Below are 14,004 nucleotides of genomic sequence, written 5' to 3'. Positions count from 1 at the left end.
CAATATTGGGACTGTCCATTCCAATATCAAGATCCATTTATTTGTCACATGTCCCAGTTGGTACAGTGAAATGTGTGGTCACCGTACAGCCATACAGATAAAATGTCAATATCGAGATTGGTTACAAAAAAGGCAGTAGAGGAAATTGGTAACAAAGCAAACACAAAATTCTATTAAAATGTCATGAAGAGATCGGAAGGAAATTAATGGATGGCATAGTGCAGGAGGGGAATTGTAGATCTGTGGAGCGATTGGAGAAATGATCGGCATTAGGGATGATTCATGTGGTGTTCATTTTCAGATGCTGCTTCCAATGAGCAAAGAAACATAGAAACAGAAAATAGGTGCAGGAGTAGGCCATTCGGCCCTTCGAGCCTGCACCGCCATTCAATATGATCATGGCTGATCATCCAATTCAGTATCCCGTACCTGCCTTCTCTCCATACCCCCTGATCCCTTTAGCCACAAGGGCCACATCTAACTCCCTCGTAAATACAGCCAATGAACTGGCCTCGACTACATTCTGTGGCAGAGAATTCCAGAGATTCACCACTCTCTGTGTGAAAAATGTTTTTCTCATCTCGGTCCTAAAGGATTTCCCCTTTATCCTTAAACTGTGACCCCTTGTCCTGGACTTCCCCAACATCGGGAACAATCTTCCTGCATCTAGCCTGTCCAACCCCTTAAGAATTTTGTAAGTTTCTATAAGATCCCCCCACAATCCTCTAAATTCTAGCGAGTACAAGCCGAGTCTATCCAGTCTTTCTTCATATCGAAGTCCTGACATCCCAGGAATCAGTCTGGTGAACCTTCTCTGTACTCCCTCTATGGCAAGAATGTCTTTCCTCAGATTTGGAGACCAAAACTGTACGCAATACACCAGGTGTGGTCTCACCAAGACCCTGTTGAATGAAGGCACATTCTAACCAATCAATCATTGAGCATATTTGTTGGATAGTTTCAATGGACTGGTAGGGCGGATGGTGTAGACAACTCTAATAGAGATATCTGAAGAGATATCACTGTACTCACTCTATACTCATGACTGCGTAGCCGGTCACAGTGCCAACTCCATCATGAAGTTCGCTGATGACATCACTATTGTGGGACGTATCACTGATGGGGATGAGTCAGAGTATAGAAGAGAGATCGAGCAACTGTCCAGCACAATAACCTGGCCCTCAACACCTGCAAAACCAAGGAATTGATTGTGGACTTTAGAAGGAGTAGGATGGGGACCCACAGTCCTGTTTATATCAATGGGTCGATGGTTGAAAGGATCAAGAGCTTCATATTCCTGGGCGTGCACATCTCTGAAGATCTTTCCTTGTCCGAGAACACTAATGCAATTATCAAGAAAGCACATCAGCGCCTCTACTTCCTGAGAAGATTACGGATAGTCGGTTTGTCAAGGAGGACTCTCTCTAACTTTTACAGGTGCACAGTAGAAAGCATGCTGACCGGTTGCATCGTGGCTTGGTTCGGCAATTTGAGCGCCCTGGAGAGGAAAATACTACAAAAAATAGTAAACACTGCCCAGTCCATCATCAACTCTGACTTCCCTTCCATCGAGGGGATCTATCACAGTTGCTGCCTCAAAGAGGCTGGCAGTATGATCAAGGACCCACACCATCCTGGCTACACACTCATCTCCCTGCTACCTTCAGGTACAAGGTACAGGAGCCTGAAGACGGATCATCAATCAGGCAAGCAAAATAACTGGCAAAACTCAAAATCAATGATCAGTACTCCACACCCAGGCAGTTAAAAGGAAAGCAAATCTCATTACACAGGATCCCACCCACCCCCTGCACAAGTCTTTCCAACTTCTGCCATCAGGCCGCCGATATAAAGTCCCCCTATCCAAGAAAAACATCCACAAAAACTCATTCATACCCATTGCCATAAACAGCTTAAATAAAAAATGAACAATGGACAAATTAACCCTGACGCATTGTCACTTTACACGTATCCACAACTTTTATCTTGTCTATTTTTACAGTTTTTAATCTTTATATTTGCTTTTAAGATCGATACACACTGTGTGTGCTCGCAGAAATCTGTGTTGTATGACTGCTTATCAGCAGATTGTCCTGTCTGTATGTTGAGCCACGTCAAAGAAGATTTTCTGTTACGACAGACAATAAAGTTTTCTGAATCTGAATCTGAATCTGAATCTGAACAATCAGGTTCAGGAATAGCTACTTCCCCAACATTAATAGCCCATTATCTGTTATTTGCACTTCATCAGTTTATTTATTCATGTGTGTATATATTTATATTACGGTATATGGACACACTGATCTGTTTTGTAGTCATGCCTACTATGTTCTGTTGTGCTGAAGCAAAGCAAGAATTTGATTGTCCGATCAGTGACACATGACAATAAACTCTCTTGAATCTGGAATCTTGAGTTATCTGAGGAGATAGATAGAAACAGTAGTTACCCGATTTGTGAGGAAAACACGAGGAGTATTGAAAATTTTAATGTGCATACAGACAATTATAGTTTCCTGCATTCCAACATAGCATTCTTCTTAAACTTAAAGCACACGGTATTGGGGGATCAGTATTGATGTGGATAGAGAACTGGCTGGCAGACAGGAAGCAAAGAGTAGGAGTAAACGGGTCCTTTTCACAATGGTAGGCAGTGACTAGTGGGGTGCCGCAAGGCTCAGTGCTGGGACCTCAGCTATTTACAATATATATTTACAATTTTTTACTTTGGAGTCACGTGAGTGACTACGTGAAGAAGCCCGCTTACGGCGCATGCGTGTCATATCGCTACACGCATTCGAACTCGTCATCGCTGGAGGAAGGACGTTCCTCCCAATCGGCAGGACTTGAACCTGCAACAGGTAAGGGAACTTCGTTTTTTCTTTACTTACCCTTTTTTATCTAGAAGGCTAATGAAGCTGGCTGGGGAGAGTCTGCAGAATTGCAGGCAGCCAGCACCGGCCGGGGCCTGTTAATTTCGTTTAAACAGGAACGGAGCCGACTTTAGAGCCAGGACAACGGTCGCTGGAGCAGTTTCCCGACAACTCGGAAACAGCCCCAATAGTCGGTGAGTGCATTTACTAATTCATAGGTCCGAGGGGCTGGAAGGTGCGGACCTGACGGGGGTTCCGCAGGTCTAAAAATAGCGGCGAGCGGTCAGTGCCCGAGAGCACTGAGTATGCGTTGGACCCGCTGTTTTCCCCCCTGGAATAGAGGCAGGGGGGAAAACAGGCAACAGACTGAATTCCCGTTATGGGAATAGCTGTGCCAAACTTACCCCCCCGATTTTCTCCCGTTTTTTTTTTTTTTTTTTACACCTGTCCACAGCTGGGATATATAGGACCAGCAGCTGGCTGGGGTGAGTCTGCAGATTGCAGGCAGCCAGCAGAGGCCGGGGGGCCCGTTAATTTGTTTTAAAACAGGGGACGGAGCCGACTTCAGCGACAGGATAACGACGCTGGAGCAGGGTTTCCTGACGACTCGGGTACAACACCACGGACCCTTACTATAGGTATGTGGGAAAATGGTGTAAACCTAAAATGGGGTTTTCATAACATATATGTGTGTTAATCCTTTTGTTAAAGTACTAGATGGGTCCGAGGTGCTGGAAGTGCGGAAAGGGCGCATTAACGGCACTTCCGCAATGTTCTAAAAATAGCGACGAGCTGTCAGTGCCGAAGAGCACTGAGCACGCGTTGGACCCGCTAGCCCACGCTGAAGGAAGCCGGTACGAGGGGCTGCAGCATGATCAGCAGCCAACACAGGTGCCTGGGAGTACCGGGACCGGGTGGAGTGGTGGACCCACATACAAGACCGGTGTGGTCAGCGGCGGAGCGAGGAAAACCCGCAAACCAGTGCCCGTGTGTACGGGGGACGGGAACAGCGGAGGAAAAAAGGAGCTCCTTCATAGTGGCAGTCACATGAATGTGGACGAGGAGCGGCATAGTAATATCGGGCGGCCGGGAGCGACCAGTGTCCGTAGGCATGGGGACCGGCTGCAGGAAATACCGCGTGCGACTAGTGCCCGAGAGCACCAAGGTCGGCAGGAGCGGTCTGATATATTAAAGCACCCGCGATCGACTAGTGCCCGAGAGCATGTAAGTCGGCTGGAGCGGTTGCTGGAGGAAATTCTCCAGAGTGGCAGGCTCCGGGATATGGAGGATAGCCACAGTGGGCAAAAAATATAAGTCCCACAGCAGTTTTCCCATAGGGGCTGCATGAAATGTCAGACCCCTCTGAGGAGGGTATTGAAGGTCTGACTGGGCCAGGATGGCTGCCAGTGTTAATAAAGACATCACTGCGAAAGTGATGTGGAGAAACAGCCTCCGGATAATACTTACCGATACCGGAGTGAGGATGAGCAGCTGCAAGATATAGCGCAGCCAGCAGCGGCCACTTTTGTGAAGCTGGGGAACCGGTATGAGTGGCTGCAGCAGGTTCGGCCGTCAGTGACATGGTGAATATTTGGCCGGGACGACCACTGTGGGAGATGCGAAAGCTTCTACTTCAGCATCTACCCCAACCTCAACCTCAAGGCCCTCCACAACCACGAATGAAACCAAGAAAATAACTCAGTTACCACCGATAACCATGGAGGTAGGTGAATCTGGGGCTCCAGAATTAATAGGGAGCACGGAAATTTTCTATGCATCTGTGAATTTGTCACGTGGGGCATTCAAATGTATGCATTGATCCCAGCCATTGTTGGTAAATAAAGGGATATGATACATGTTCTCAGTTAACCTAGGTTTGTAGAAAATATTATTGACTAACATCATCCATATGCACTTCAACTTTATTTTTACAGGAGAGAACGTTGACAATTTAAAATAAATGTTTCTGATGTCATCTGTTCAGAGATTTGCATTTCTTTCTCACTTTATCTGTTTCTCGCCTCTGGGGAAACATTGATTCTGTTTCTGTCCTTCAGTAAACAAACCTGGGTCTGGGGCTGTTGAAATCAGCGTTTATTTAAATCTGCTCATCTCTGTTTCCAGCCATTTTTAGACCAACACAAACAAGGCAATGAAGGTATCATTCTCGACATTGATTATATGTTTTAATGAAGGTACACAAAATTGCTGGAGAAACTCAGCGGGTGCAGCAGCATCTATGGAGCAAAGAAAATAGGCGACGTTTCGGGCCGAAACCCTTAATGATATTGGCAGTTGGCGCAAATCAACTGAATTCTCACAGGGAGTCTATTTTATCATATCTTGTTCAAATAAAATTATGTGATTTTATATTACGGATTCACTCCAGAATATTAGTTTGCTGTTCACTTGAATCTCCACTTGAAGAAATATCTAAGCACGCGAGGTCAATGGAGGAATCGAGTTCTTTCCACACCTCCACTGTAGGTTTTTCATTATTAACACACACACACTTATGCACACACACACACACACACACACACACACACACACACACACACACACACACACACACACACACACACACACACACACACACACACACACACACACACACACACACACACACACACACACACACACACACACACACACACACACACACACACACACACACACACACACACACACACACACACACACACACACACACACACACACACACACACACACACACACACACACACACACACACACACACACACACACACACACACACACACACACACACACACACACACACACACACACACACACACACACACACACACACACACACACACACACACACACACACACACACACACACACACACACACACACACACACACACACACACACACACACACACACACACACACACACACACACACACACACACACACATCAAGCACGCTCCACTACCATGTACTTCCAGCCCCAAGTAAGAATGTAATTGTACCGCTTTCAGCACATGAAAATTATACATTCTTGATCCTTGACGCGTCATGTGTTAGAAACATAGAGGAAACATAGAAACATGGAAACATATGTGCAGGAGTAGGCCATTCGGCCCTCGGAACAGGAACCACCATTCAACATAATCATGGCTGATCATCTAAATTCAGTACCCCGTTCGTGCTTTTTCCCCATATCCCTTGATTCCATTTGTCCTAAGAGCTAAATCTAACTCTCTCTTGCAAAGATCCAGAGAATTGGCTCTGCTGCCTTCTGTGGCAGATAATTCTGCAGATTCACAAGTCCCTGGGTGAATTTTTTTATCCTCATCTCAGTCCTACATGGCCTATCCCTTATTCTTACACCGTGACCTCTGGTTCTGGACTCCCCCAACATCGGGAAAATGTTTCCTGCATCTAGCCCCTCAGTCCCGACATCCCGGGAATTAACCTGGTGAACCTACTTTGCACTCCCTCAATAGCAATAATGTCCTTCCTGAAATTTGGAGACCAAAATTGCACACAATACTCCAGGTGTGGTCTCACCTGGGCCCTGTACAACTGCCAGTAGGACCTCCTTGCTCCAAAACTCAAATCCTCTCGCAATGAAGGCCAACATGCCATTAGATTTCTTCACTGCCTGCCGTACCTGCATGCTCACTTTCAGGACTGATGTACAAGCATACCAGGTCTTGTTGCACCTCCCCTTTTCCAAATCTGACACCATTCAGATAATAAACTGCCTTCCTGTTCTTGCCACCAAAATGGGTAACCTCACATGTATCCACATTATACTGCATGCATCTGTCTTATTTTAAGTCACCTTGCAGCCTTATAGCATCCTCATCGCAGCTCCCACTGCCACCCAGCTTTGCATCATCCGTAAATTTAACTTGGAAATGACACATTTAATTCCCTCGTCTAAATCGTTAATAAATATTGTAAATAACTGGGTTCCCAGCACTTGCCGCATTTTGTCACTGCCTGGCATTCTGAAAAGGACCAGTTATGCCTACTCTTTGCTTCCTGTCTGCCAACCAGTTCTCTATCCAGGTCAATACTTTGGTCTTCCCCCATTACCATGTGATCTAATTTTGCACACTAATCTCTTGTGTGGGACCTTGTCAAAGGTTTTTTGAAAGTCCAGATACACCACATCTACTGGCTCTCCCTTGTCCATTCTACTTGTTGCTTCCTCAAAAAATTCCAGAAGATTAGTCAAGCATGATTTCCCTTCATAAAGCCATGCAGACTTTGACCAATCCTGTCACTGTTTTCCAAATGCGCTGCTATAACATCTTTAATAATCGACTCCAGCATCTTCCCCACGACCGATGTAAGGCTAACTGGTCTATAATTCCCCGTTTTCTCTCTCCCTCCTTTCTTAAAAGGTGTAGTTACAACGGCTGCACTCCAGTCTACAGGAACGGATCCAGTCGGGAGAATATTGGAAAATGATCACCAATGCATTCACGATTTCTAGAGCTACCTGCTTGAGTACTCTGGGATGCAGACCAACAGGCCCTGGGGATTTATTTGTCTTCAGCCCCAACAGTTTGCATACACCATTTCCTGACTAACGTGGGTTCCCTTCAGTTCCTCCCTCCCACTAAATCCTCGGTCCCGTCGTATTTCTGGGAGATTGTTTGTGTCTTTCTTAGTAAATACTGAACCAAATTACTCGTTTAACTGATCTGCCATTTCCTTGCTTTCCATTAGAAATTCACCTGTCTCTGATTGTAAGTGACCTAAGTTTTCTTCACTGATCTTTTCCTTTTTACATATCTAAAGAAGCAATTGCAGTCAGTTTTTATATTCCCCGCAAGCGTCCTTTCATGTTCTCTTTTCCCGCTCTTAATTAACCCTTTTTTCCCTCCCATGTTGAGTTCTAAATTTCTCCCAGTCCTCTGGCCAATTTATATAACCTCTTCCCTGGATTTAACACTATCCTTGATTTCCCTTGTTAGTCACGTTGAGCCGCCTTCCCCATATTGTTTCTTTCTCCAGCCGGGGATGAATACATTTTGGAGTTCAGCCACCATTCAATGATCATCAATGATAGGCTGTTCTATACAGTAAATTGCTAGATTCTGAAGGACATGGATGTGCTGAGGGATCTTGGAGTCCAAGTTCATAGCTCACTACAGTTGGCAGCACATGTAGATGGTAAAGTGGATGTATGGTATACTTGCGCTCATTGCTAGAGGTGTTGAGCATAAGGGTCAGGAACATGATGCAGTTCTATATGAGTTTGATGAGGCAGTAATTGGGGTATTGAGTACAGATCCGATCGCCCCATTAAAGGGAAGAAATTGAGGTTTTGGAGAGGGTACAAAACAGGTTAACCAGAATTATACTGCATCTGCCATGCATTTGCCCACTAACCCAGCCTATCCAAGCCACCTTGCAGCCTCCTAGCATCCTCTTAACCAGAATAACCAGAATGCTGCCTGGATCAGCCACAGGGAGAGATTGGATTCCCGTGGATTGTTTTCTCTGGAATGTCGGAGGTTCGTGGGAGACTTGATAGACGTATATACAATGATGAGAGTCATTGAAACGGTAGATATTTAGTATCATTTTCAAGGATGGAAATGTCCAACACGAGAAGACGTAGCTATAAGGTGTGAGGGAGAACGTTGAATGCAGATGAGTGAGGCAAGTATTTTACATGGAAGGTACGGACCAGGAATACATGATGGTGGTGTGGGTGGATATGATAGCGGTGTTTAAGAGGCTCATTGTAGGTACAGGGAAGTGCAGAGAGTACAAGGATATGGATCAGGACAGGCAGATCAGTTTAATTGGACTTAATGTTCGCCACAAACATTGCCTTCCTAAGGTTTCTAAGGATTTGGACGAGGAAATTGAATGCAACATCTCCAAGTTTGCAGATGACACGAAGCAGGGGGCAGTGTTAGCTGTGTGGAGGATGCTAGGAGGCTGCAAGGTGACTTGGATAGGCTGGGTGAGTGGGCAAATGCATGGCAGATGCAGTATAATAGTAAGATTAAATGAGAACTTACCAGTTTGAAGTTTGATCTGTATTTTATGAGGAGTTACGATGAGGGATTACGTGAAGAGCCCACTCAGCACGCATGCGCGGCATACTTCAAAGCAGCGATGTGGAATCACAGATAGACACAGTTATTGAAATAAACATAGTAAAGAAAAGGAGACATCAGTTATCAGTTTGACCCATATTATTGAGGATGGGAGCGGAGGGCACGTAATCCCTCATCGTAACTCCTCATAAAATACAGATCAAACTTCAAACTGGTAAGTTCTCATTTAATCTTACTATTTTACTTCGGAGTCACGTGAGTGACTACATGAAGATTTTAAAGCTGTGATTTCAAACCGTGTAACAGTTATTACTTCACTCACTGCCGAAGTCCTTGAGGGAGGAAGTGTGTTATCGTAATCAACCAATGAATCTGTTTGTAGAAAAACACAATGGTATTTATTAACAATAACAACAAAGAAATTAAATTGCTCCCCTGGGCTTAAATTAAATATTTGCAGTCTGTAAAAACTTTTCTGCAAATAATGCAGGTTTTGCCAACGGCTTATTATAAAACGTTCGGAACATTCTTTCCCCCGACCATCCTGCTGTAGCCAGGATGTGGTCTATAGGCATGTCCATTCTTTTGGCCGTCGTCGTGGATGCTGCCCTGGTGGAGTGAGATTTGTACATGTTAGTGTTTATCCCAGCAGCTTTTAGCACCTGCTTGAGCCATCTTGAAATGGTTTGGCTCGTCACCCGACCATAAGGTTTTTTATGACTGACCCATAAGGCTTTTTCACTCCCTCGAATATTTTTGGTTGTATCTATGTAGAACAGTAGGTGGGTCATGGCACATAACCGTGGTTCTGGTGGGTAAGCCCGGAATTCCACGGATTAGGTGTTCCTTGTCTGCTCTGTTTGATCATTCCCTGGATAACGACAGAGATCTGGTCTGGAGCTGTGAGCATGGTGTCCAGTCGCAATAGGTGTAGTGACTGGACCCTCTGTGCAGATACAAGTGCCATCAACATGAATGTTTTGAGCGTAGATTGATCCAGGTTGAGGGATCTGTCTGGTGGCCATCCCCTGAGGTATGTCAGGACCACACTGACATCCCATATATGGGTGTACATTGGTCTAGGGGGGTTAGAGTTGTAAATACCCTTCATTAGTTTGACCACCAGCGGGTGGGACCCCATGGCCTGTTGTCCTGGAGCTGGTTTTAAATAGACAGGCAGGGCACTTCTAGCTGTGTTGATGGCACTGTAGCTGAGTCCTTCATCGTAGTGAACGTTCACCAGGAATTCCAGTACGTTGGTGACTGTAGCGGTTGAGTAGGTGGGCCCTGTATCCAATCAGTACTTCTCCCACTTTTTGATGCTGGACAAGTACTGTTTTTTTAGTGGATGTTCGGAGGGATGCTGACATGGTGTTGACGTTTTTTTCTGACAATCCCAGTCCCAGTAACGGTCTTTTCAGAATCTGCAACCCAGGAGTTTGATTTTTTCATGGCACAGGTGGCTTATGCCAGACACTGGGTGTGTTAATAATTCTGGGTTACTGGGCAATATCATCGGGGTTTCAACAACCATGTCGTGGAGTAATGGGAACCATGGCTGTGTAGGCCAGTCGGGTACTATCAAAATACCTGAAGTAGAGTCCATTTGTATTTTGCGTAGTACCCGACTGATGAGGCAGAAGGGAGGAAATGCATAGAAGAAGAAATTTCCCCAATCCAGTGCGAACGCATCTACCGCTGCTGCCTCAGGGTCTGGTTCGCAAGCGACATACATAGGTACCTGGTGATTTAGCCTTGATGCAAATAGGTCAATATCTGGCGTGCCATATTGCTTAATAATTTTTGCAAACACTTTGGGGTTTAACATCCATTCGGTGTTGTCATTAAATTTGCGTGACTTGGTGTCTGCCACTGTATTTAGCTTACCTGGCAGGTAAGTTGCTGATAGCCAACTATGTCTTTCGACACACCATTGCCAAATTGTGTTGACCAATTTGTCGCATGATATTGATTTTATGCCGCCCATATGGTTAATGTAGGCCACCACCGTAGTATTGTCTATTTGTAACCGAACATGCAAGTGATGCATATTGGATGCATATGCTTTTAAACCATAAAAGGCACCCAACATCTCTAGATAGTTAATGCCCACTGCAAGTAGTAATGATGACTCTGGGTTAGTCCATCTACCACCTGTGCTGGATATGGAGTTAGTCGCTCCCCAGCCTTGAGCACTGGCATCTGTTTGGATAACTAAAGTAGGGTTAATGATGATGATAGGGCTGAAACTATGCCAAATGTTTTCTGCCCACCATTGTAGTTCTGATATTGCTTCAGTGGGTAACTTCATGACACGATCATAATGACCTGCATGTCGTTTTAGTGCCTGTACCTTTGCTCTTTGTAAGTTTTGATAGTGCAAAGGTCCGAATTGTGTAGCCGGAAATGCTGCTACCATTTTCCCAATTACTCTTGCTACTTGTCGAATAGTTGGTCGCTCATTGACCATTAAATTGTTGCATGATTGTGCCAATTCAACTGTTTTGTCTTTTGGCAAAGTGGACCTGTGGACTGAGTTAATTGTGAAGCCCAAGTAGTCCATGGTTGTGGATGGCTTCAACTTAGATTTATCTGGATGTAAGACAAATCCCAAGGTTTTGAACAACTGTTTGGTAGCTGACACAGCTGATATAGCCAATTCCATGGTCTTGCCTACTATTAAGATATCATCAAGATATGCCATGCCAATATGTTTTTGTCTTCTTAATATTGCCAGGGCTGGTTTTAGTATCTTGGTGAATAATCTTGGGGCTGATGTTAACTCATTGGGTAATGCATTAAACTGCCACAGCTGCCCCATCCAGGTAAATTTCAGGTATCTGCGATGATCCTTGTGAACCCTTGTGGGCACTGAATAGTAAGCATCTTTGAGGTCAATGCTTGCCATGAAGTATCCTTTGGAAATCAGTTGTTTGGCAGTAACAAACGTCTCCATTTTGACATATATATACTTAACAAACATATTTAGTGAAGTTAAGTCAATGATGATGCGACATCTACCATCTTTTTTAGTTTTAGTGAATATATTTGACACAAATTCCAAGGGTTCCTGTTTTGTTTTTTCAATGATACCCTTATTGATTAGTCTCACCAGTTCAGCTTGTCCCTCGCGTTTCTCTTTAACTGAGAGGGAAAAGACCCTCTGGGGTGAATGTTGAACTGGTGGCAATGTTTCTAGTATGAATTGTATTTTGTATCCACTAATGCTATTGAGTATATACTTGTCACTCGTGATAGACTTCCATGCTCCCTTAAACAGGTGTAATCTCCCCCCTGTTAGTAATGCGCCCCTACTTTCTATATGCTGGTAGGAACCAGACCCACCTACCTCCATGGTTATGGGTGTTTCTTCTGTCTCTTCCCAGACCAGCGAGTCTTGCGCATTGCCTGACGTGGCGGTGATGTTTGCAGTCCTTCTCTCCTGGGGGAGGTGGGACCAGTACAAACAGGACGGTCTGCACCTGGACTGGAATGGAACCAATGTCCTTGGGGGAGTGTTTGCTAGTGCTGTCGGGGAGGATTTAAACTAATGTGGCAGGGGGATGGGTACAAGAGCAGAGAGGCAGAGGGGTGTAAAATGACGGTAGAAGCAATAGGTAGCAAGGTGAAAAGTAAAAGTGGCAGGCAGAGAAAACCAGGGCAAAAATCAAAAAGGGCCACTTTTCAACATAATTGTATAAGGGTAAGAGAGTTGTAAAAACAAGCCTGAAGGCTTTGTGTCTCAATGCAAGGAGTATTCTTAATAAGGTGGATGAGTTGAACGTGCAGATAACCATTAATGATTATGATATAGTTGGGATCACGGAGACATGGCTCCAGGGTGACCAAGGCTGGGAGCTGAACATCCAGGGATATTCAATATTCAGGAGGGATAGACAGAAAGGAAAAGGAGGTGGGGTAGCGTTACTGATTAGAGAGGGGATTAATGCAATGGAAAGGAAGGACATTAGTTTGGAGGATGTGGAATCGGTATGGGTAGAGCTGCGAAACACTAAGGGGCAGAAAACGCTGGTGGGTGTTGTGTACAGGCCACCTAACAGTAGTAGTGAAGTTGGAGATGGCATCAAACAGGGAATTAGAAATGCGTGCGACAAAGGCAAAACAGTTATAATGGGTGACTTCAATCTACATATAGATTGGGTGAATCAAATTGGCAGGGGTGCTGAGGAAGAGGATTTTTTGGAATGTATGCGGGATAGTTATCTAAATCAACATGTAGAGGAACCAACGAGAGAGCAGGCTATTTTAGACTGGGTATTGAGTAATGAGGAAGGGTTAGTTAGTAGTCTTGTTGTGCGTGGCCCCTTGGGCAAGAGTGACCATAATATGGTTGAGTTCTTCATTAGGATGGAGAGTGACATTGTTAATTCAGAAACAATGGTTTTGAACTTAAAGAAAGGTAACTTTGAGGGTATGAGACGTGAATTGGCCAAGATTGACTGGCAATTAATTCTAAAAGGGTTGACAGTGGATATGCAATGGAAGACATTTAAAGACTGCATGGATGAACTACAAAAATTGTTCATCCCAGTTTGGCAAAAGAATAAATCAGGGAAGGTAGTACATCCGTGGATAACAAGGGAAATCAGGGATAGTATCAAAGCGAAGGATGATGCGTACAAATTAGCCAGAAAAAGCAGCATACCGGAGGACTGAGAGAAATTCAGAGACCAGCAGAGGAGGATGAAGGGCTTAATTAGGAAAGGAAAAATGGATTCTGAAATAAAACTGGCAGGGAACATAAAAACTGACTGCAAAAGTTTTTATAGATATGTGAAAAGAAAGAGATTAGTTAAAACAAATGTAGGTCCCTTGCAGTCAGAAACAGGTGAGTTGATCATGGGGAACAAGGATATGGCGGACCAATTGAATAACTACTTTGGTTCCGTCTTCACAAAGGAAGACATAAAGAATCTGCCGGAAATAGCAGGGGCCCGCGGGTCAAAGGAGTTGGAGGAATTGAGTGAAATCCAGGTTAGTCGGGAAGTGGTGTTGGGTAAATTGAATGGATTAAAGGCCGATAAATCCCCAGGGCCAGATAGGCTGCATCCC

This window comes from Leucoraja erinacea, unplaced genomic scaffold (genome assembly GCF_028641065.1).
Source record: "Leucoraja erinacea ecotype New England unplaced genomic scaffold, Leri_hhj_1 Leri_784S, whole genome shotgun sequence".
NCBI classification, from domain to species: domain Eukaryota; kingdom Metazoa; phylum Chordata; class Chondrichthyes; order Rajiformes; family Rajidae; genus Leucoraja; species Leucoraja erinaceus.
Note: the sequence above shows the minus strand (reverse complement) of the source record.